General features: G+C 43.9%; 1 protein-coding gene across 3 annotated transcripts in view; it reads left to right on the top strand.

Annotated features, from left to right (window-relative positions):
- The window catches only part of LOC146797025 (catechol O-methyltransferase-like), a 143,892-nt gene that overhangs the window by 40,717 nt on the left and 79,969 nt on the right, over window positions 1-23,206 (top strand). The window contains exon 2 of one of the 3 annotated variants that reach the window (XM_085629628.1): window positions 15,708-15,816. The exons of the other annotated variants lie outside the window; for them this stretch is intronic. The gene's annotated coding sequence lies outside the window, so the exon portion shown is untranslated. The remainder of the gene's footprint in view (window positions 1-15,707; window positions 15,817-23,206) is intronic. 3 annotated transcript variants of the gene reach the window in all.

Here is a 23,206-nt window from a genome sequence, read left to right as displayed (position 1 = left end):
TTTTATCAGTAAAATGTCCAGCTAACTATAACATGTGTGAAACCTATGGTTTTTTCACTGAATTTGCAAGGTTTTTTAAATGCTAATTCCTAACTATAACGTGTGTGAAACCTATGGTTTTTTCAGTGAATTTGTACGGTTTTTTAAATGCTAAGTTACTTTACGCCATTCGTGGCGTGCGCGCCCACTTAACGCAGTTCGTTCCGTGCGCGCACGGTGCGCTTCGCGCACAGTGAACACGCGGTGCGCTTCGCGCACCACGCGCCCACTTTACGCAGTTAGTGCCGTGCACGCGCGGTGGGCACGCGGTGCGCTACGTGCACCGCGTGCCCACGTTACGCTGGATGGGTCATGTACGCACGATGCGCTTCGCGCACCGTCCGCACATGGAGGACATATTATGCGCTTCGTTGTGAAAGGTCAGCTTTTGAATTTTTTTAGCAAAGAATATGCCATGCAAAAATGGTGCTCTTCGGACACCATTTGCACATGTGGTGGGGAGATTGTGGATAATTTTTTTTTTTTAAATAATTTTTAAGCGTAATCGGCGATTTTTCAAAAAAAAATTAAAATTAATTTTTGCCCTTGGGGGTTCTTTGGGGATACATTCATCAAGGCTAGGTGGTTAGGAGCTGTCTAATAAGTCCATTTACATGTTTTTTGCCTTTGTTTTTCCTCCCCCCCTCAGAGTGCGAGAGAGAAAATGGCGGCCGCCGCTTCCTGGTTTCGAACGATTCGAATGTTTACTAAGATCTAACAGCCAATCAGAATCGCGCTCGCGCACGGCACCGTACGCGTACGGTAAGCTTACCGTAAGCGCACGGTAAGCACACCGTAAGCTGGCTCAGATATATATATTGATTTAAATGCTATTTTCTCAGGAACTACTGAACAGATTTACACCAGACCTACAAAAGGCACTTCCTTGACCTGAGGACTACCTCTCTGCCAAATTTCAAGTAACTCTGTTCAGCCGTTCGGGCTGTAGCTGTTTCTAAAGGTCCTATGGAAAAATGCATGGGAAAAATGCGTTTTGGGACCCCCCCTTTTTTCTCAGCCCCCGCTTGACGAATCCCCCCGAGACTTTCAGGGTAGGAGCGGAGCGTAGCGCCCCACCTATTTTGAAAATTTCGCGAGGATTCGTCGACCGGCGCCAAAGTTATTCCAAATAGAATGTTGCGGATTTCCTATGGTAAGAGGGTCCTAACTATAACTACCTACTGGCGACCGCCAGTAGGTAATATATATATATATATATATATATATATATATATATATATATATTTATTTTTTATCTTTTTATTGACATGCTCGGAATTCAACAATGCAAACCGATATTCCATATAGCATATTACGAGTTGCATGCTTTTCAGTTGACGTTTCCTAATCGATACACACAGACCTCTAGTCATATCCCTCCCTCCACACGCTAATGAAATTAAGACACACAGTGAATATAATGTCAAGTGCACGTACATAGTATGCAGTTTTGTGACGTGCGTGGGTGGAGTCTAAATTGTGCTGCTCCAGTGTATAGTTCAACTCCAGCAGGCAACTAACCATTTCCTCCAGGCTCCAGCTTCTAAATATTAGGGAAATGTGTCCGTTCTCCTTCCTCCGGCAGAAAAGTCACTTTAAATACCCCAGTGAGGAATAAATGACTGTAGTGGCTTACTAAGGGGCTCCAGCAGTGAGGTGTTTCTCCTCTATCTATGATAAAATAATTAATTTGGCAAAAAGTGCCCTGTTCAACTTTCCTCGACACGTGGACACCAGAGTGGCTGGGGCTGTCAGCCAATCACAGGGCTCAGTACAAAGTTATCGCCCGCCATGTTCAGCAACCTGCTACCACTTCTGAGCTGCCTGCTCCTCGTCGCTCACACTACAATCAGGTTTTCGCAACCTTCTGATGGCTGTAGTCCAGCTACACTACTTCTTCCCACGTGTTAAGTCATTTGAATTGCTCAGACTCTTCCTCCAGTCGCTTCTGGACGGAGACCTCCCTCCCAGAGTTCAAAGTCCTCCTTAAGACCCGCCCACTGAGGGCCTCGGTACGAGCGGCCTGTCATTTTGGTGTAGCAATATTACACACTTGAATACGTTTACTATGAAGTACCTTATTTGCCGGAAGTGATATTAATGCACCATTCTGAGTTCTGCACCTCAAAATTTTAAATACATCTGTAATACCACACGTTCCCCTTTCTGAGATGTGGATCTCTGAATACTTGCATTTTCCTCAGCACTATTCTACTAGGTTTTCCCACAATTCCTTCGAATTCCGTTTTTGCCTGAATAAAAATTTTTCAATTCTATTAAGGACACGGAGGCGAGGATTATGCTTCTCTTTCATTTACTGCAAACCATCAGCAGCCAATGAGAATCAAGATAACATATAACATAACATTCCCAGAATGCTTATTGTAAGAAAACAATAACAATAGAGACTAGCTCTATATAACAGTCCTCAAACCGGAACACCTCCTCTTTCTTTGCCCAACGAGCAGAGTCCAAGTCTATTAGCATAAGTCTGACAGCAACGGCGAAACATCCAAACCACTCCAAGAGGCTGGAACCCCAGGAAACGTAGAACTGGAAAGTGAAGATCATGGAACCAACTCTTCAGAGGACCACAGTCTGGTCTAATCTCTTTTCTGATCAGCGCCTGAAACAGAAATATCATACTCGTAATAATTGTCATCGACTGATAAATCAGGTTGGGTAACGTGACAATATGGATCATCACAAATATTCAGTTGTCCCTGGGCGGGATAATCCTCGCCTCCGTGTCCTTAATAGAATTGAAAATTCTTGGCGCGAATGCTAGCTAATCTTTTATTCTATTACAGGACCGGAGGCTTCAGATTATGCTAGTTTAACACTTATGTAACACCACAGAGGCTACATCGCCTACAGGTTTATAGTAAAACTGCTTGAAAGTAGAGCTGGAAGACCAGTCGGCCGCGTTCATGATATCTTGTATACTGGTACCCAGCATGAATGACTTGGAGGCCATAGCACCTCTCACTGAATGTGCACCAAACAGATTAACATCAATGCCTGCTTCTGACATAACAAACCTCAGCCATCTGGCAATAGTAGCGGAAGTCACCGGTTTAAACTGTTTCTGTAAGGCAATAAGTAACCTGGAACAACCAGAAGGGCGAAGTGATCGTGTACAATCCTCATATACCCTAAGACATTTGACCACACAAAGTTTTTCATTCAAAGGAAACGCATTGTAATCTATAGACCTGGAAAAAGTTTTAGTACGAGCCGTGATAACAAAGGACACTCCTTCAGGAGAAAAAATCCTGCCCTCCAAATCAAGCACTTTAACATCTGACACCCTGCGGCATGAAGATAAACATAACAGCATGGCAAGCTTAGCTGACAACTGTTTACGAGATAATAATTCATTACTAGGCCATGCATCAAACAGAGTCAAAACCTTTGAAACATCCCACAAAGAAGTATACTAAGCCTTAGGTGGATTGGAGACGCGAATTCCTTACAGAAGCTTACACACCACCGGGTGCATGCCTACCGGCCGTCCATCCAGCTGCGAATGCCCTGCTGAAATGGCGGAACGAAAATTATTCACTGAGCTGTAAGATAAACCTTCGGCGGCCTTTTGAGATAGTAAATTCAATATGTGAGCGAGATCTGCTTCCACGGGATCCAGGTGTTTCTCCAAGCACCAACCCAACCAGGCCTTCCAGGCCGATCTGTATCTCTTTCTGGTCGACGGGGCCCAAGCTTGTTGAATAAAGGTGGAAGCTTGCTCCGAAATTCCTGGCAACGACCACTGTTGCCGGAAAGCCTCCAGGCCATCAGGGACAGTTGTCCCACTAGAACCAGCGGGTGGAGCTCTCCCTGAGGGTCCTGGAGTATCTGAGGGAAGCAAGGGAGCCGAAGCGGGCAGTCGCACGCCATCTCCAGGAGAACTGGGAACCACAGCTGCGATTTCCAAATCGGAGTAATCAGCACAATCTCCGCTCTCTGCCAAGAAACTTGATTCGCCACCCTGGGAATCAGAACAAAGGGGGGAAATGCGTACTGAAGGTTCAGGGACCGATTCTGAGTGAATGCATCCGTTGCTCTCGCCAAGGGATACGGCCTCCAGCTGAAGAACGCTTTCAACTGACAATTCAGTCTGGAGGCAAAAAGATCTGTGTGGAAGGGGCCCCACAGCGATTGCATCTGATGGAACAGAGATGGATGGAGTTTCCAATCGATGTAATCCTTCAAGTGGCGTGATTGCCAATCCGCCACCGCATTGTCTCGCCCCGGAAGGTATTCCGCAATCACCGATATCTGATGCGCTAGGCAATAATGCCAAAAGTCTTTGGCCATCTCCGCCAACATCGGGGATCTGGTACCCCCCAGCTTGTTGATATAGCGTACAGCTGAAATGTTGTCCATTCTCAACAGAATACAGCATGAAACCTTCCTGGGGGAGAGGGTGCGAATCGCAAACGAGCCCGCCAGGAGCTCGAGACAATTGATATGAAGTTCCAACTCCTGGCGAGACCATCTGCCCCCCGTAGTGACCTCCCCGCAGCGTGCTCCCCAGCCCGACCTGCTGGCATCCGTTGGGTCCAACCTGCCAGTATGTCGGGGACAATCAATGCTCCAGACTCTTTGGCTTTCAGAGCCATCTCTAAGATCTTAGACAACGGTCCAATAGTGTCTAATAACTTATCTTGGCATCCGCGCCAAGCACGGTCGATGCCCTTCTTAGGATCCTTCTGGAACTTTTTCAAGAACGCTAACATGTTAGGGTCTATGTCCGGGGTCTCTGCGACCTTGTCCGGAACATCTGGACGGGGGCATTCAGATCTTAGGCGGTTCCTGACATCCCTGTCGAAACTATGACGCAAATTCTGATGGATGTAGTCCGCCACCTCCGGCGGAGGCACCCAATCCAAAGACCTAGGATGCACTATATCTTGTGGATTGAAGTCAAAGGGTGTAGAAGGCTGATAGACTGGGGGCGATTGAGAGCGCACCCCGACTTCTTAGGTTTTTTTCTTTTTGGGAGACATAGTGTGACTGGTGGAGTCCATGTCCGTGTCAGTATCTGTATCCGTGACCACCCTGGACTCCGCAGGCAAAGGATTAGGGGCCCCTGAATATGGGTGATCCCTGGCTGAAGGGGGAGGAAGAGTGGTGATCGTTTGGGCATGCGGCCAATTGGAAGATTTAGATTTAGATTTACCCCCTGAAGAAGTAGACGCCTGTACGGTATCTTGCTGCAACAGGCCATGCCGTTTGGCAAAAGTCTCCAGCTGCGCTGTAATAGGCTTTAATGCCGCAGCCAATGCTTTATTTACGGTCTTAGGGACTGCCACCTCCACCGCCTTAGTGACGGAGTCTTGAACAGAGGCGTCTAAAGCCTGCACAAGGTTGTCCTCGAGGGGGGCATGCTCCTCCTCATAGTACCCATACTCGTCCTCCTCAAAGTAGGCCCAGTCTTCCATGACCCCCAAGGGGAAGGCGGCACGTCAAGACCTAAAAAAATAAAATAAAAAATATATATATATATATATTTTTTGTTTTTTGTTTTTCTGTCAGCGTTCCGGGGTAGTATAAAGGGGAGGGAACTTGCTGAATAAAGCACTCATGCTTTAAAAGAAACCTCGTTCCCGGATTTTGCTTTGGAGTGCTCTCCGCTTTACACGTTTTACGTGTTGGTTGTTTCATATATATATATAAATCCCAAGGGGATCAGTCAAGGGGGAGCCACCCTAGTGCAAAACACTTTGAAAGTAAAAGGAAAAAAGTATGCTCCTCAGCAAAGCTGTACTCAATAACCCATAGGGCACAGAGAGCCTCAATTGTCCTACCAGCCTGCACACAGCTGGGGGCCTGCCACTACTCTACAGCCTGGGAAGGCGTCAATTGAAGAGCACTTTCCTGGACAACCTGTAGTTCTGACGCGCGAGGAGGAAAACCGAAAGTGGGCGTCGCGTAGCCCAAAAGTAGCCCAATTGGGCAATGCGACGCGAGGCTCAAATACACACTGCAGGCTCGAATGAGGGAGAGCACCGCCTGCCGCCGGTAACGCGGCGAAATGGGGCACAGAGGAGGCGCGATCGGAAGGTGAGGAGCGCATAATAAGCGGAACCGCCACCTTCCGATCGGCCGTTGAAGCGTGTGAGCACAGTGCGCTAAGCGGCAGATGAGCGCGAGACACTAAAAGCGCCAGCAGCAGGGGCGCGCGCGAGATGCAAAGCACTAGCAAATTGTCAAAATACACAACAAACCACACAATAAAGGCTGCAACAATACACTGAAATACCAAGCAAGAGAGAAGGGAAGATAGGAAATCGAACACTTAACTCTGTGAGGAGCAGCAAAGAAAGGGGAGGTGTTCCGGTTTGAGGACTGTTATATAGAGCTAGTCTCTATGGTTATTGTTTTCTTACAATAAGCATTCTGGGAATGTTATGTTATATGTTATCATGATTCTCATGGGCTGCTGTTGGTTTGCATTAAATGAAAGAGAAGCATAATCTGAAGCCTCCGGTCCTGTAATAGAATCTGGATTCCCACTGAGTTGGAATAGGCCTGGTCAGAATTTTCATATACGCTGGTAATTTGAGTAATTCTGTGTTAATCTTTGTTGCGTAGTTACCCATAATTATGCAATTACTCCTGCTCGCATAATTAAGAGTAATTTGTGCAACAAACCCTACTGCAAGAGCACATTTAGCGAGAGCGAGCGGCCACTTATGTTCGATATGCTTGTCCTGCTGCATTTCATTCTGTTTGTTAGCGCAAAATGGACGCCAGGATGCATTTTATGCTAAGAAAATAGCTCTAAATAGCTGTAGTAAATTGGGGAAAATCCTACCCCAAGAGCAAATTTAGCGAGCACAAGCTGCAAGCATGTGCTTGCTATTCGTGTTCTGTGGCATTTAGTGCTATTTCTTAGCAAAAAATGCATCCTCACGTCCAAAATCATTTCAACCCCTTCTCCCTCTGATCCCAGGCTCTCCTTAAATGCAGGTGTGATCCCCAGCATGTACTAGTACCATGGTGTAAATATGCAAAGCTTTGCACATATTTTTTGTGTGCCTCAAATACTGCTTATTTGCTCTGCTCAGGTGCATATATTACAGTGGAAGTGCCTCGCATTTAATAGTATGCCATGCCGCTGTCTATATCCGTGATACTCCAAATACTGCCTAGGGCTGCTTGCGGCCCTCCTGACCTTGACACGCGGCCCTCCTGACCTTGACGCGCAGCCCTCCTGACCTTGACACGCGCGGCCCTCCTGACCTTGACACGCGCGGCCCTCCTGACCTTGACACGCGCGGCCCTCCTGACCTTGACACGCGCGGCCCGCCTGACCTTGACACACGCGGCCCGCCTGACCTTGACACGCGCGGCCCGCCTGACCTTGACACGCGCGTCCCGCCTGACCTTGACACGCGCGGCCCGCCTGACCTTGACACGCGCGGCCCGCCTGACCTTGACACGCGCGGCCCGCCTGACCTTGACACGCGCGGCCCGCCTGACCTTGACACGCGCGGCCCGCCTGACCTTGACACGCGCGGCCCGCCTGACCTTGACACGCGCGGCCCGCCTGACCTTGACACGCGCGGCCCTGCTGACCTTCACATGCCTGCTAAACAGCAGCACTGGCCTGCTGTAATTTCTTGAAAGAGCACTAACATTCAGAAAGATGTTCAATAAACAGATAAGCGTTTATTTACACCTTAATAAAGTAAAAGAAGCAAATTAGGGGTCCTGCACCACTAACTAGACCAACACATTTACTTTTAAGATATCAAACTTGTACAAAATATGATAAATGCCTCTTAAAATTTCATACGTGTATTTTAATAACATGCAGTGGCTTTCACCTTAGTACATCAGAATATTTCAGTGCATTAAAAACAAGCATTGGCATAGCCAATAGGACTCGCCTTTGGGGCCTTATAAGTGTTTAGCCAGAGCTATTGACTTTGCCAATGTTTTCAAGCTGTGCTGTAGAGAAGTGTGGCTGCTGTGCAGCATGCTGAAAAGTTATAATAAAAAAGTGTCAGAAGCATTTTTGTTACCTTATATATGACCATGGAGGCATTATGTACAACTGAACGACCATATTAAAACAAGCATTGGCATAGCCAACAGGTCTCACCTTTGGAACCTTATATGTATTTAGTTATGCACTACAATATCCTTGGTGCAACAACATCAACTGTTGCATGGCTAAACACTAATAAGGTCCCAAAGGCGAGACCTATTGGCTGTGCCAATGCTTGTTTTGTGCAAGTTTGAGGCGTACCCAAGCACTGATTACACAGGCTGGGGAAAGAACAGGCAAAGGCGTGGCAGTAAACTGGTCACTCACAGCCTTATCACAGCTCAAGAGGAAAGACTGTAAATCACCAGGAGGAGATGAAAGAAACCAGGTGCCTCTCAAAGCAGCCATCGCTGGCTGCAACCGGGCTTTCTCCTCTTATTGGCCAACAGTGTGAACATCTGGAGAGATGTTGGCAAAAAAAAAGAAAACAACAATAACTAGGGAGGCCAGGAAACAGAGCGCCGAACTCCGATGGAACAGGGTAAACATGTGAACTGGGAGCTACAGGTATGTGGGTCTCGGAGATCTCTCCATTGAACATAGGGCGGGGAAACATCAGCCATAACCTCACAGGGAGGTTGCACCCATGAGCAGCGGAAGCAGTGCAAGAAAGGGACAGGCTTTCTCCAAGTGACTGGGAAACGAGTACTATAGATGGGATATTTCCGTTGGTACCTCGATCGGACATATTACTCCCCAGAAGACCCACACACATTGAACTAGGAAGGTTGACATACAGTCACAGGTTGTTTGTAAGGGCACAAGATATTTTACTCCTAAGCGGTAACACTACCAGACCTGACACAGGTTAGGCAGCGTGGCTCAAGACCCAAAGCGTTACTGCAAACTACCACGAAGAGACGATAAACTGTACACTTATCAGACGGACTGGAATGGATGGTCTAATTAAGTCTGCTGGCTTGCTGAACTGCTCATGATCACAGATTTTAATCTCGAAGGGTCCACTCAGCCTTTCATCCTTCAGAGGTCGATAAAATTAGTACCACTGAGATGGATAACAATACACGTGTAGCCTGCGCCAAAAAGCCCCAAGGGTTGATTTGAGCTCTTTACAAATACATGTTTTGTAAGACCCACTCGGCCCTTCAGGAAATACCTCTTTAACCCTTTCGCTGCGGCGGGAATTCCGGCAGGGGGAGCCCCATGGTGAGAGGCAGGGACAGACAGACAGTAAGAGCGAAAGAGAGTGGGCGAGAGACAAAGAGCGGAGGAGACAGGCAGTGCAAACAAAAGTAAGAGAGAGAGTCCGAGAGAGAAGTAAAGAGAGCGCGCGAGATGCAGAAATCCAAAGCCTCAGAAGAGAAACGAAGGCGAGAAGAAAAAGTGAGAGACAGGCAGATAGAGCCAAAGACCAAGAGATTACGAGAGACGACCACATAGTGCTGAAGAGTAAGAGAGACCTGGAAAAAGAAGGAAAGTGCAAGAGACGAATAAAGCAAGGCAGAGAGGTCTAAACGGAGCAACTTGTTTCTGCCTATTCCAATGGTTGTTTGTTGAAGCTTTTTTTTGAGGGGGCATAAACAATCGGAGGGTGAAGGTTGGGAACTAGTACCTGTATTATAACACTAGCAGCGGCCAGATGCTAGGGGAGAATCAACCGATGCCAGATTCCGAGAGCAGGCTGACGTGGTTCTGAGTGATGCTGAAGTGGTAGTGGTGGTGACTGGTGCGGAGACGATGCTGAGGTGATGCTGAATGATACTCCGGTCTTGATGAGTGATGATGATGATGTGGTGGTGTACTAGTGCAAAGGCGATGCTGAGTGATGCAGTGGTGGTGCTGAGTGATGCAGTGGTGGTGCTGAGTGATGCAGTGGTGGTGCTGAGTGATGCAGTGGTGGTGCTGAGTGATGCAGTGGTGATGCTGTGGTGACGCTGAGGGATGCTGTGGTGACGCTGAGGGATGCTGTGGTGACGCTGAGGGATGCTGTGGTGACGCTGAGTGATGCTGTGGTGACGCTGAGTGATGCTGTGGTGACGCTGAGTGATGCTGTGGTGACGCTGAGTGATGCAGTGGTGACGCTGAGTGATGCTGTGGTGACGCTGAGTGATGCTGTGGTGACGCTGAGTGATGCTGTGGTGACGCTGAGTGATGCTGTGGTGACGCTGAGTGATGCTGTGGTGGCGCTGACTGATGCTGTGGTGACGCTGAGTGATGCTGTGGTGACGCTGAGTGATGCTGTGGTGACGCTGAGTGATGCTGTGGTGACGCTGAGTGATGCAGTGGTGACGCTGAGTGATGCTGTGGTGACGCTGAGTGATGCTGTGGTGACGCTGAGTGATGCTGTGGTGACGCTGAGTGATGCTGTGGTGACGCTGAGTGATGCTGTGGTGGCGCTGACTGATGCTGTGGTGACGCTGAGTGATGCTGTGGTGACGCTGAGTGATGCTGTGGTGACGCTGAGTGATGCTGTGGTGGCGCTGAGTGATACTGTGTGATAGCAGGGCAGGGCCGTTTCATTCCGCGCCCCGCGTACGCATTGTCCTCCTTTCCAACCGTAGGTCAATAGATATTTAAAAGCAGATTTGGTTCTCCTAAAATATACTTCAAACCATCTGCCAGCTGGGGGCATTCGCAGACAAAGAACGGGCCCTTGAGGAGAACGAACTGCAAGAATGAGACTGCGGCAGAGAGATACGCCAACCCCCAGCCTGCAAACTCCGCCATGCACGTAGGTGCGCGCGCCCGCAGCCACACACAGCACAGACGCAAACTACGTGCACAGCAGGAAGCAAATGTGGCACGCATAGATAGGTAAATACACAGCAACTTACCCCACGTCAACACGAAAACCACATCACACAAAGCAAACGTGGAATGCACAAGAACACAAACACGCACACCCCGACAGACCCCACACAGAGAGACAAACCCCACTGACTATATGCCACATGAAGAAAAAGTGACAGTGAGACAAGCCTACCTTACATTGAGAGACACATCGACTAAACAAAGCAATTGTGCCATTCACAACTACACAAAGACGCACACCCTGACACTCCCTACACAGAGACACAAACCCCACATACAGTACATCACGCAAAGCAAAAGTGTCACACATAAACGGCCTACCCCACATCCAGACAAAATGCAGACTACACAAAGCAAATGTGGCATGCACATACATACCAACATTACCCACATACGAACTACACACACAGCACAGAAGGCAAATGCGACATCGCATACCACACATGAAAATCACTCCACACTCACTGCAGATATCAAAAATTATACACAGAGTGAATGTGACATACTTTAACACACGCCACATACAAGGACAGCAGGCCATAAGAAGTTCATTCCAAAAAGGCACACTTTACATAGGTCACACTAAATCCATCGCACATACTACACAGACTTATTTGTAAGCAAGCCACATAGCATAGATGTTACACACAGCAAGCAGCGCACGCTTCACATACCTCTCCCCACATCTGACACTAATCAAACTAATACACTAAGCGCAAAACACATAAAAACACAGCGTGCAGCACCTACGCGCACCACATATACCACACACACACAAACACACCACTTTTCCCAGCCAGACACAGACCAAACAACACGCCCCAGAATACACACACGAGCATCACATATGCAGCACAAACACACATAACATACATCATGCGCACTTACCCTCAAGTAGTCCACGCACGCATAGGGCCCCCCAGAATGCGCATCACATACATGCATACAGTGCTCAAACAGCACAAGGCACAGCACTCACGTAAGCCTCGAAGAGACACAAACATAAATATGAGACATGTTTGCAAATTCAAACTTTTTGTTTGAATTCATCATTTCAAGGTGGGAGTTGTACACCACTTCTAGGTTTAACACCAAAAGAACAAGACAGCTAACTAAGGTCAAGCACTTAAAGTTCCATTAAACAACAATATATGCATACGAGTGCAACAACTCCCAGTATCTGCTGTTTGAAGATACTTGTCTTACAAGAAGTCCATAGAGAAAAAAAGGAAGGTGCACTCCATCACAAGTCCTATAAGACCAACACCAATAGTTGAAATAATTTTCTTCTTTTATTCGTAATCTTGATTAAAAAATAGCACACAACCAACGCGTTTCGTTCCCTTGGGCCTTGGGAACTTCGTCAGGGCTGTAACAATTTATAGAAACATCCACATATATATATACATATAAAATACATATATAAATGACAATGTACAAAAATGAACAGGAATAACAATAATAAGGTAATTATAAAAAATAATATTCCAAACAATAAAAAGAACAGAAAACATCACAGACTCAGAATTTGCACGTTACAAACAATGACAAAATCTGATTTTGAAGGCTACCGTCACGTACAATATATAACATCCAGAAGATAAAGAGAATGCGAGAAGGGTGAAAAAGACAGAAAATAAAATTCAAGTTCAAAAAGAAGAACAAGAAAGAGACCCGAAAGAACAAGCTGAAATGCACATATTCTATCTTATCTATATCAAAAGTCTTCAATAAAACCCAATAAAATAGAGAAGTTCAGAGTCTGAACACCAAAATACCAGAAAAGCAGCCGAATAGCAAAAATTAAATCAAAGTCAAAACTAAGAGGAATGCCAGAAAAGACCTCTAGTGATGAGGGTGCAGGAGAATAAAAACACCCCCATGTCAGATAAAAATATCAAATGTGCTCGTGAAATGGAGACATCACGCAAAACGAAAAAGAATATAAAATAATAATCAGTTGTAAATCTTCCTTACCTTCCTATAGGTATCAGGAATAATCAATATCAACCGTATACGGATAGTTTAATCAATGAAAAATCAAGAATCTAGAATTGTTGTTCAAGAACACCAGTATATACGAGTTCTAAATAAAGAAAATTAGAAATAAAGGTAAAAATGAAAACCCAATATCTAAAAGAGCACAAATGACTAGTGTAGTGGCACAGACATCATAAGCACAGGTAATTACTACCCCAAGATGCAAGAGATTCATCATAAATCCCGATAATGCAACCAGAATACAAGCACAATAGTCAATGGCTAACTATACAGTGTATTATGTGCTATCAGGAAAACTGTTCGTACCAATGAGCAGGTGAAGGACCAAGAGTTCAATATTTAAGCAATGTAGTCATATGATAAGTCGACATGGCATAGTGATATTAGTTAATTCCGAAATTTATATATCAAAAAGCCACGTGGGGGATGCTTAAATTCTGTTTGAATATTAAAACAGATGCAAATACAGCGAGTAAACAGGCCCCTGCATTTGCGCTGCGTAAAGATAGAGATAAAAAAATATATCCTACAAGGCCTCTCACCTTAAAAAATATATATATGGATTATGCCTCCAACATAGCGCTACTTCAATGTTATAGCCTTGAACAAAGTCGAAAGGTCTCCAAAAGTATCTGTCAAAAAGAAATATAAAAATATGACCAAACTCAAGAAGGTCAGCTCGATAAAATCCGCAACGGCGATACACCATACCCAACAGTATACATATCTATATACGAAGAATTCGCAGGGCAGCACATACCTGTATGGTTTTTTCTAACGGAGGCGCAGTATGATAGCGGTTAACCTCAATGTCGGCAAAAGAGGCCATGAGTCTTTTATCCGCGTTAAAAAGACCCGTCAAAAAATCATGTAACCGCGTTCGACGTCGTGTGCGTTTGAACAAACATAAAAAAGGTACATTCTGAAACTATAGTCTCACCCGCATGGCGGCCATATTGAAATGGAGTCATTCATAGATAACAAGACCCCAAAATGTATGAATCCACCATATGTTACAGTTCGAATTCATACATAATAAAAAATAAAAAATACCCCAAGCAGAGTAGGGCAAATCCAATACACTAAATTAAGAAATATCCCCAGTAATAATCACAATATTGAACATCTCGTGAGTTGCAAAGGGGGATTCCCGTGAATAATCCCCAAATAGACCAAGGACCCGCTTAGTTGCAGTGAATGATAGGACCAAAAGTGTATATAATGTGTCCATCATAAACTGGCATATTTTAATCAGTCTCCGATCACAAGGACAAACAGTTATGTATATAAGGACTGACCCGACAGGGAATAGACGGTTAACCTAACCAGAAATGAACTGCTAAAGCCGACTATCCTTTAGGAAGAAAAGAGAATTATTTATACATTTTAAAAGAAAACATATATTATGGTGGACTCATATATATATATATATATATATATATTGCACCGAGGTCCTTTCCAAACATCCACCAGGAAAGAAAACGAGCCACACCAGTCTTGCAGAAAATAGTGTAAAGTTTATTTACACCAACAAAAGAGATGCGTTTCGGCTGACACGCAGCCTTGGTCACATATATATATATATGGTCATATACATATATATATATATATATATATATATATATATATATATATATATATATATATATATATATACATAGTGACAAAAACATAGAATAAAGTGCCACTATCACCACAAAGCATGTTATCTCTAATAGTAAATACCAATTCTTAGGCATGAGAAGTCCTACAGTTTTTCAGCAATGAAAGAGTCGTGTAAAAAAAATCAGTTACATGACATAAACTGTATCACACTGCAAATGCAGAGATATGTAGTGAATATCCATTGGCCAAAATGCCTGACAAATACTGCCACCCACCCGAAATCAGCTAATCATATTAGCCGGAACAACAGCCATATTCAGATGTAAAACCAGGCTGTGAGTAGAGCTATCAACATGAGTCTGAAAATCATTATATAAGCGGTACATATCTTAGTATGAAAAACCGTACCACCATAAAGTTTTAGCAATCAAATCAAAAAAGATATCGTCATAAAAGTTGACCAATTAAAGTAGAGAGGTGAAAGAAAGAAATTGATAAAAGAATATCAATATAGATGTAAACAGATATTTGAAATGTTCATTTGTTTCAATGCAATTTTAAGCCAAAATATTTTCTTAAAAAGCAGAAAAATAATGGTCAATTACCACAGAAATCCCAAGTCTTGTTGCACTTTTTATGTATTCATTATGACACCTCCTATCCAAGGAAGTAATGCAACTCCCTATCTGTATTGTGGCCCATTTGTGTAACTTTCAGACGGCAAATCCATCCAGAAGTATGTTGGAGGCATAATCCATATATATATTTTTTAAGGTGAGAGGCCTTGTAGGATATATTTTTTTATCTCTATCTGTACGCAGCGCGAATGCAGGGGCCTGTTTACTCGCTGTATTTGCATCTGTTTTAATATTCAAACAGAATTTAAGCATACCCCACGTGGCTTTTTGATATATAAATTTCGGTATTAGCTAATATCACTATGCCATGTCGACTTAAAACATGACTATATTGCTTAAATATTGAACTCTTGGTCCTTCACCTGCTCATTGGTACGAACAGTTTTCCTGATAGCACATAATACACTGTATAGTTAGCCATTGACTATTGTGCTTGTATTCTGGTTGCATTATCGGGATTTATGATGAATCTCTTGCATCTTGGGGTAGTACTTACCTGTGCTTATGATGTCTGTGCCACTACACTAGTCATTTGTGCTCTTTTAGATATTGGGTTTTCATTTTTACCTTTATTTCTAATTTTCTTTCTTTAGAACTCGTATATACTGGTGTTCTTGAACAACAATTCTAGATTCTTGATTTTTCATTGATTAAAATATCCGTATTCGGTTTATATTGATTATTCCTGATACCTACAGGAAGGTAAGGAAGATTTACAACTGATTATTATTTTATATTCTTTTTCGTTTTGCGTGATGTCTCTATTTCACGAGCACATTTGATATTATTTTTATCTGACATGGGGGTGTTTTTATTCTCCTGCACCCTCATCACTTGAGGTCTTTTCTGGCATTCCTCTTAGTTTTGATTTTGATTTAATTTTTGCTATTTGGCTGCTTTTCTGGTATTTTGTTGTTCTGACTCTGAACTTCTATATTTTATTGTGTTTTATTGAAGACTTTTGATATAGATAAGATAGGATATGTGCATTTGGGCTTGTTCTTTCGGGTCTCTTTGTTGTTCTTCTTTTTGAACTTGAATTTTATTTTCTGTCTTGTTCACCCTTCTCGCATTCTCTTTATCTTCTGGATGTTATATATTGTACGTGACGGTAGCCTTCAAAATCTGATTTTGTCATTATTTGTAACGTGCAAATTCTGCGTCTGTGATGTTTTCTGCTCTTTTTATTGTTTGGATTATTATTTTTTATAATTACCTTATTATTGTTATTTATGTTCATTTTTGTACATTGTCATTTATATATGTATTTTATATGTATAGTTATGTGGATGTTTCTATAAATTGTTACACCCCTGACGAAGTTCCCAAGGCACAAGGGAACGAAACGTGTTGGCTGTGTGCCTATTTTTTAATCAAGACTAAGAATAAAGGAAGAAAATTATTTCAACCACTTCTAGGTTTATTAGTCACTCTCAGACGGACCCACCAATTTGAGGAAAACAATTTCTGAGCAAGAAGGAAGCTTTCTGGTATTGTTTTATGAGCCTTTGGTGTAACGTGATTCTTTCCGGTACTATCAATTGAAACACAAGCATCACTGGTCCGACCAAGTTTAGTAAAAAGCACAAGGGGCTGCGTTGTGCCAGAAGCCCGAGGACCAGCGCGCGGCTTGAAGGCCGAGGCAACGGGTGCACGCCTGTGCTTACTTACCACAGCCCTGAGGACAAAGGCCTTTCCTCTCTCCACTCGCCCAACAGCGCCTACCTGCCCGGTTTATGTCCAGGCGCCAAATATCCGTGTCAATCTTTGACAAATACGAACCACGCGACTGAGCGTCAGTATCTAATTTGGAATGGAAATATTTGTTTATTGGCTATTAATTAGTATTCTGCAATACACCGGGTATTATTGTTCGTATAATAATAATTATTATTATTTTTGTTATTATTAGCAAAATAGTCATGTTAATAACCACAATAATGAATAAGAGCATGTGCTATATAGCATAAGAGGAGTGACCATAATATAAGAATAGCAGCGCTATACTAACACCATCATGCACTTCTTATTGCTACATTACTATCCTTCTCAGCACTTATATTAGTACTGCCATTCTTCTGATGTCTGAGCGCCAGTGTGCGCTGGAGCAGTTTATGTGAGAATATTAACAGTGAATGTGTGCGTGCCACCTCTGTGACACGAACAAATTTACAGATAATAATATTTGTGCTTTGCGTGCCACTTCTGTGACACGCACACATTCACCGAAAATATTCTATTTTGCGTGCCATCTCTGTGACACACACACACTTACTGTTAATATTCATTGTGCTTGTCACACTCAAGCCTCCGCTTCCTTGCATGCTACATCCGTTCATCACTGTGACACGCACACATTTTGTCTCTCAGCTGGATACAAGGACCCTATTGATGGTCAACATCAATTTCATGTTACTCTGAGCACTGCTTCTCTGCGTGTCACAACTGTGATACGCACACATACTAGTACATGTTATACAACTTTCTGTTGTATAAAACAGTTTATCTGCATTGATGACAAATTGATACATTGATATTGTCAACGTGCTTTGCTACATTATGCTTTAGACTATTGTTTTCCCTTTATTTCTTGCTTTCTTATTTTACTGTATATTATTTTTATTGATCTTTGTTCACCTGCATTAGAGGTAATTACTATGCAAAATGTAACTGTGCCTCCTTTCTTTCTCATGTCACCTGGTGAGCCACCTATTAAGTGGCAAAAATGGAAAAGGGTATTTGAGCGCTATGCTAGGGTTTGTGGAGTTAGTCTTAGTGCCGAGCGTAGATCTTCTCTTCTGCTTCGTTGTTTACAGTCCGTAAAGACGTTTTCGACCACCTTCCCGATCTCACTGATGCAGAGAGTACAGGTTTGAATGTATTTGGAATATGCATGAAGAAACTGGATAAACACTACTTGCCAAGAGTCCGCGCCATACTTGAAAGGTACCGATTCGCAAAAATAATGCAAAATGATGATGAGAGTGTTGAGAGTTACATCACACAACTTAGAAAACTCGCTTCATCTTGCAAGTTTGCCGGCTTGCTTGATGAAAGGCTTAGGGATCAGTTCATGCATGGGTGCAACAATGACAAGATCCGTGAGGAACTTTGGTTAAGTGATGAACCTGCTCTGGACGAGGTTATTCAGGTAGCAAAGAGGGAGGAACACTCTCAAGTGTGTTGACACTTTGAAAAAGGATAAGCAAACAGCAGTTCAAGTTGTTCATGAATGAGCTAAAAGTGTTTCCAAACCAAGTAGCATTCCTAAAACCAAAAGTAAGCCTTTTGTAGGCAAATGTTATAGGTGTGACAAGTTGGGCCATTTAGCTAACGACAACAAATGTCCACCATTAAATGTCATTTGCTCCAAATGTAAGAGGAAGGGCCATCTCTCCAGTGTCTGTAAATCCAAAAGTTATTCTTCTAACATCAAATGTGTTGAGGCTGAGATTCCTGAGGAAGACTTTGTCTGTGGCTAGATTGTAGTTCAAGTGGATTCTGGAAGGGAACGGAGACCTTCCCCAGTGGATGACATTTTGGTTGATGGTGAATCCACCAAAGTTCTTTTCGACTTGGGTGCCAAGATCACCATAGTTTCAAGGTTTTTTTATCAAAATAAGCTGGGTCACAAGACTTCTCTGTTGAAACCGGACATACGTCCTTTGGCTTATAGAGGTGAGCCCATTCCACTGCGTAGGCCTCATAGAGTACAAGAACCGTTACACCTCTGGGAAGATCTATGTCTCAGAAAAAGGTGACCGCATCATCAGCTGGTTCCATCAAGGGGAGCTGGGAGTTATGCTTGACCCAAATAGCAATTGTCCCATCAAAGTTAAGGATGATGGGAACACAGTTGTGTTAGGATCTGATCTTGACATTGAGACTACCATCAAGCAAAGTTTTCCTAATGTTTTTAAGGTTGAACTTGGATGCCTCAAGGACTTCAAGCTTGAAATACATCTCTGCCCTGATTTTCAACCTTCCAGTTGCAAAGTTAGGAGTGTTCACTTAGCGGTGAGGGATGAAATGAGTAGGGAATTGGACAAACTCCAGCAAGGAGGAATCATTGAAGAGGTTGAGGGACAGATTGGTTGGCGCCTGTTGTAGCTGCTCGCTGTTTTGAAGCTCCAGAGAACATTGAGAGCCCCTGCCTGCATACTTACCTGCCATTCCGGATTCATGCCGTGGGTGCTGTTGCCTTTTCTCCCTCTGTTGTCACCGCTGTGCTGCTGACCACGCGGCCGCCGCCGCACCCAGGGAAACTACAGTCCCCAGAATTCCTAGCTCCTGTGAGCGGGCCAGGTGAGGGGAATTACGCGCCCGGAGGCGCCATAAAAACCAGAGTATCTCCGGGGGAGCGGGTGCTGTTTTGAAGCTCCAGAGAACATTGAGAGCCCCTGCCTGCATACTTACCTGCCATTCCGGATTCATGCCGTGGGTGCTGTTGCCTTTTCTCCCTCTGTTGTCACCGCTGTGCTGCTGACCACGCGGCCGCCGCCGCACCCAGGGAAACTACAGTGCCCAGAATTCCTAGCTCCTGTGAGCGGGCCAGGTGAGGGGAATTACGCGCCCGGAGGCGCCATAAAAACCAGAGTATCTCTGGGGGAGCGGGTGCTGTTTTGAAGCTCCAGAGAACATTGAGAGCCCCTGCCTGCATACTTACCTGCCATTCCGGATTCATGCCGTGAGTGCTGTTGCCTTTTCTCCCTCTGTTGTCACCGCTGTGCTGCTGACCACGCGGCCGCCGCCGCACCCAGGGAAACTACAGTCCCCAAAATTCCTAGCTCCTGTGAGCGGGCCAGGTGAGGGGAATTACGCGCCCGGAGGCGCCATAAAAACCAGAGTATCTCCGGGGGAGCGGGTGCTGTTTTGAAGCTCCAGAGAACATTGAGAGCCCCTGCCTGCATACTTACCTGCCATTCCGGATTCATGCCGTGGGTGCTGTTGCCTTTTCTCCCTCTGTTGTCACCGCTGTGCTGCTGACCACGCGGCTGCCGCCGCACCCAGGGAAACTACAGTCCCCAGAATTCCTAGCTCCTGTGAGCGGGCCAGGTGAGGGGAATTACGCGCCCGGAGGCGCCATAAAAACCAGAGTATCTCCCGCGTCGCGCGCGCGGGCTGGCGCCGGGCTAAGCCCGGGCAAAGGGCGGGCCCTCTGTGGCCCTCAGGGGACCGAAGGAGACGGGACGGGCCACCCCCCTTTCGTCTTAGTCATTACCCTGGACATAAGAACTGAGGTGACTGTGCTATTTCTTTCACAGGTTGTACGAGTGTTTGTGTCGGCTTTTATAGCTGTTAAAGTGGTGCCTTAATTAAGTGTTCAGTGTTGTAGCCACTTCTTTGGTTATCCCGTAGAGAATGACTAAAGTTAGAAAGACTCCTGTGGCTACAAGATCAATTACTAGAAATAAAAATGTATCATCTACACCATTACCGTCACTAACAGCCATAGATCTAATGCTACAAAAACTATAGGAGCAGTTGCTGACGCTATTCAAAATACGGAGAGGCGCCTTTCACTGACTCCAAATATGTGCTTCCCAAATCTTGACATGCATACAACTGTTAATAATAATACTGTGGAGTCTGTTTCTAGCGTGGAGGATTCACTTCTGCTACAATCTTTCACTGGGTTACCTAGTGGTAAAAGTTGCATAAATAATACATCTTTAATTTCACTTGTTCCACCGATTAGTATAGAAAGTAGCCCCTTGATTGTTCCTAATTGTGGGGATAATTTGCGCCTATCTTATCTAGGAAACATGCCATCAAACTCTCTAGGGGAAGTACTTGCAGAAAGTTCTCCCCTAGTTAATAATATAATAGCAGAAAATTCATCTCCCCCAAAAAAGCTGAAACGGCGTTATGGTAAAAAAACAAAATCAATTGTGCGGAAAACTTATAGACCGCTAGGTAATCATAAGCCCTCAGCAAAAGACGTTTGGCAAAATTTTAAACTGGCTAAACCAACTATAAAAACACCTAATGTGATTGCAACATCTTCAAAGCAAGATGCATTATTGCCCAATGAAAAACAGCCAGAGAATATTAAAACTCTTATAGACCAGTCAAGCCAAACCGAAAGGGTGGGTATATTAGATAAATCATATTTAATAGAATTGGAACAGTTATTTAGCTCTCTCCTTCAACCTATAAGTGAAAAAATATCTAGTATTGAGCTATTTCTGGTGATATTGTCGACTCTAATTTGACATCTCTCTCTTCTTTGGGTGTAATAGATCATAATGTTCCCAAAACTGCCTATAAGTGAATACAATGAAACAGCAGTAGCGTTGACTATGCCCACCACCTCAGATGACCCAATAGTGGACAGTGATGAAAGCGAATGGGCTACGGAAGGTTTATCTCCTGTCCTATTTGATGATCAGACTGAACCTGAAAGGCCCATATTAACAGTAAATACAGCTTCTAAAACACGACCATTGCAATTACCTATGTTGTCACAACAAAATAAAAAACCCATTCACATTAATCTCCCTCCAGAATCTCACTCATACACCATAGTAATGATAGGTGTACCACAATTAGAAGAGGGTAAGGTAGAGAGATATGGGGATTTGAAAAATAAAGTTATTCATTGGTTAACCGCCCATAGACCGATTCCTCGCCATATTACTGGTAAAATAACAAACGTTAGGAGGGTCGATTGGGTGGGCCATAGATTTAAATCCACCGAGGGTGATTGCATTGTTGTTACCTTCAAGGATAATCGTGTAGCAAAACACGTTACCAGTTGGAAGGAAGGCCCGATTAACAGCCTGATTCGCACTATGGATTTAAGTTATTTTTATCCCTTAGGTGCTTATAGTTCTAAAAAACTGACTCCAAACCCTAATATAGAACAGGAGGAAAATCATGTTAACCGTAATTTATATTATAACGATATAACATCAATGAACTATGATCCTTATATCACAAGAAACCATAGACAGTATAGGGGTGATATATCAAGGGAGACTAGACAGGTTAACCACCCAGCACCTTACCACGAGAAATGGGAGGCCCAATATGGATTGCATTATCACCGTAACCATTTTCAAATAAAACATCCTGACATCTACTACAATGTACCTATTTCAAATAGGTTTGATGCCTTCCATGAGCAGAATGGCCTAGAGGGGGTTGACTGACTGCATGATACATCAGCTTTATTCACGTATATTGATCATAAGCTTAGTACTTCTGTCCATGGTGAAATTGAGTCCGCTCAAGTAGCAATTGTTCCACCCTTAATCGCTGCAATAGTTAGTAGTAATTATATAGAGCCAGATATAGACTTTTTAAGAGATAGCCTCGAATTAGTCGAACACGAGCACATTAGCACATTGCATTATCCGTCTGAAACTTTGAATCTTCATCCAGCCCGTGTAGAACCAAATCCTTCTACAATAGAAATCACGGGAGTTATATATGCTGAACAATCAAATCGTTTATCAGAACCTACTTCTACTGAAGTTGCCATTGGTATTGAGTCTGATGTTGTTTATAATGCGAGTTTAGTCTCTTGGAATGTAGCAGGTTTGGCTGATAAAATAAGTGACCCTGCATGGCTGGCATTTGTTGAAAAACCTGTCCTTATATGCCTTCAAGAGACATGGTTGGAAGATAACAATGCTTTCATAGAAGGATATCAAAGCTTTTTTAGACCTGTATCCCCCTCAGCTAGTGGTAGAGCAAAGGGGGGTCTGGTTATTTTTATAAATTTGGCTTTTTCCTGTCATATACGTAATCGACATTATGCAAATAGAAATATGCAAGTACTCGAACTAAAGAGAGGTAAACACGCTCGGACTCTGGTTAATTTTTATAATGCTATATCCAGTCAAGGGGAATGTAATATATTGTCTCTGAAAGAAATGCTGAGAGAAGGCGCAGGTGTATTGCCATGTAATTTATTGATAGTAGGAGACTTCAATGTACACCCTTGTGGTAATCCACGAGTCACTCCCATGGGGTCTCTGGGATGTAACAACGTGAATGGTTTTCATTTTGCCCACACTAGGTGTGGACTCCTTCTAAATGAGCTGATAAATGAAAACAACTTGTTTGTAGCTATGTCTATGGTGTC

This window comes from Triturus cristatus, chromosome 10, assembly GCF_964204655.1.
Source record: "Triturus cristatus chromosome 10, aTriCri1.1, whole genome shotgun sequence".
Lineage (NCBI taxonomy): Eukaryota > Metazoa > Chordata > Amphibia > Caudata > Salamandridae > Triturus > Triturus cristatus.
Note: the sequence above shows the minus strand (reverse complement) of the source record. Positions and strands in the feature narration are given on the sequence as shown.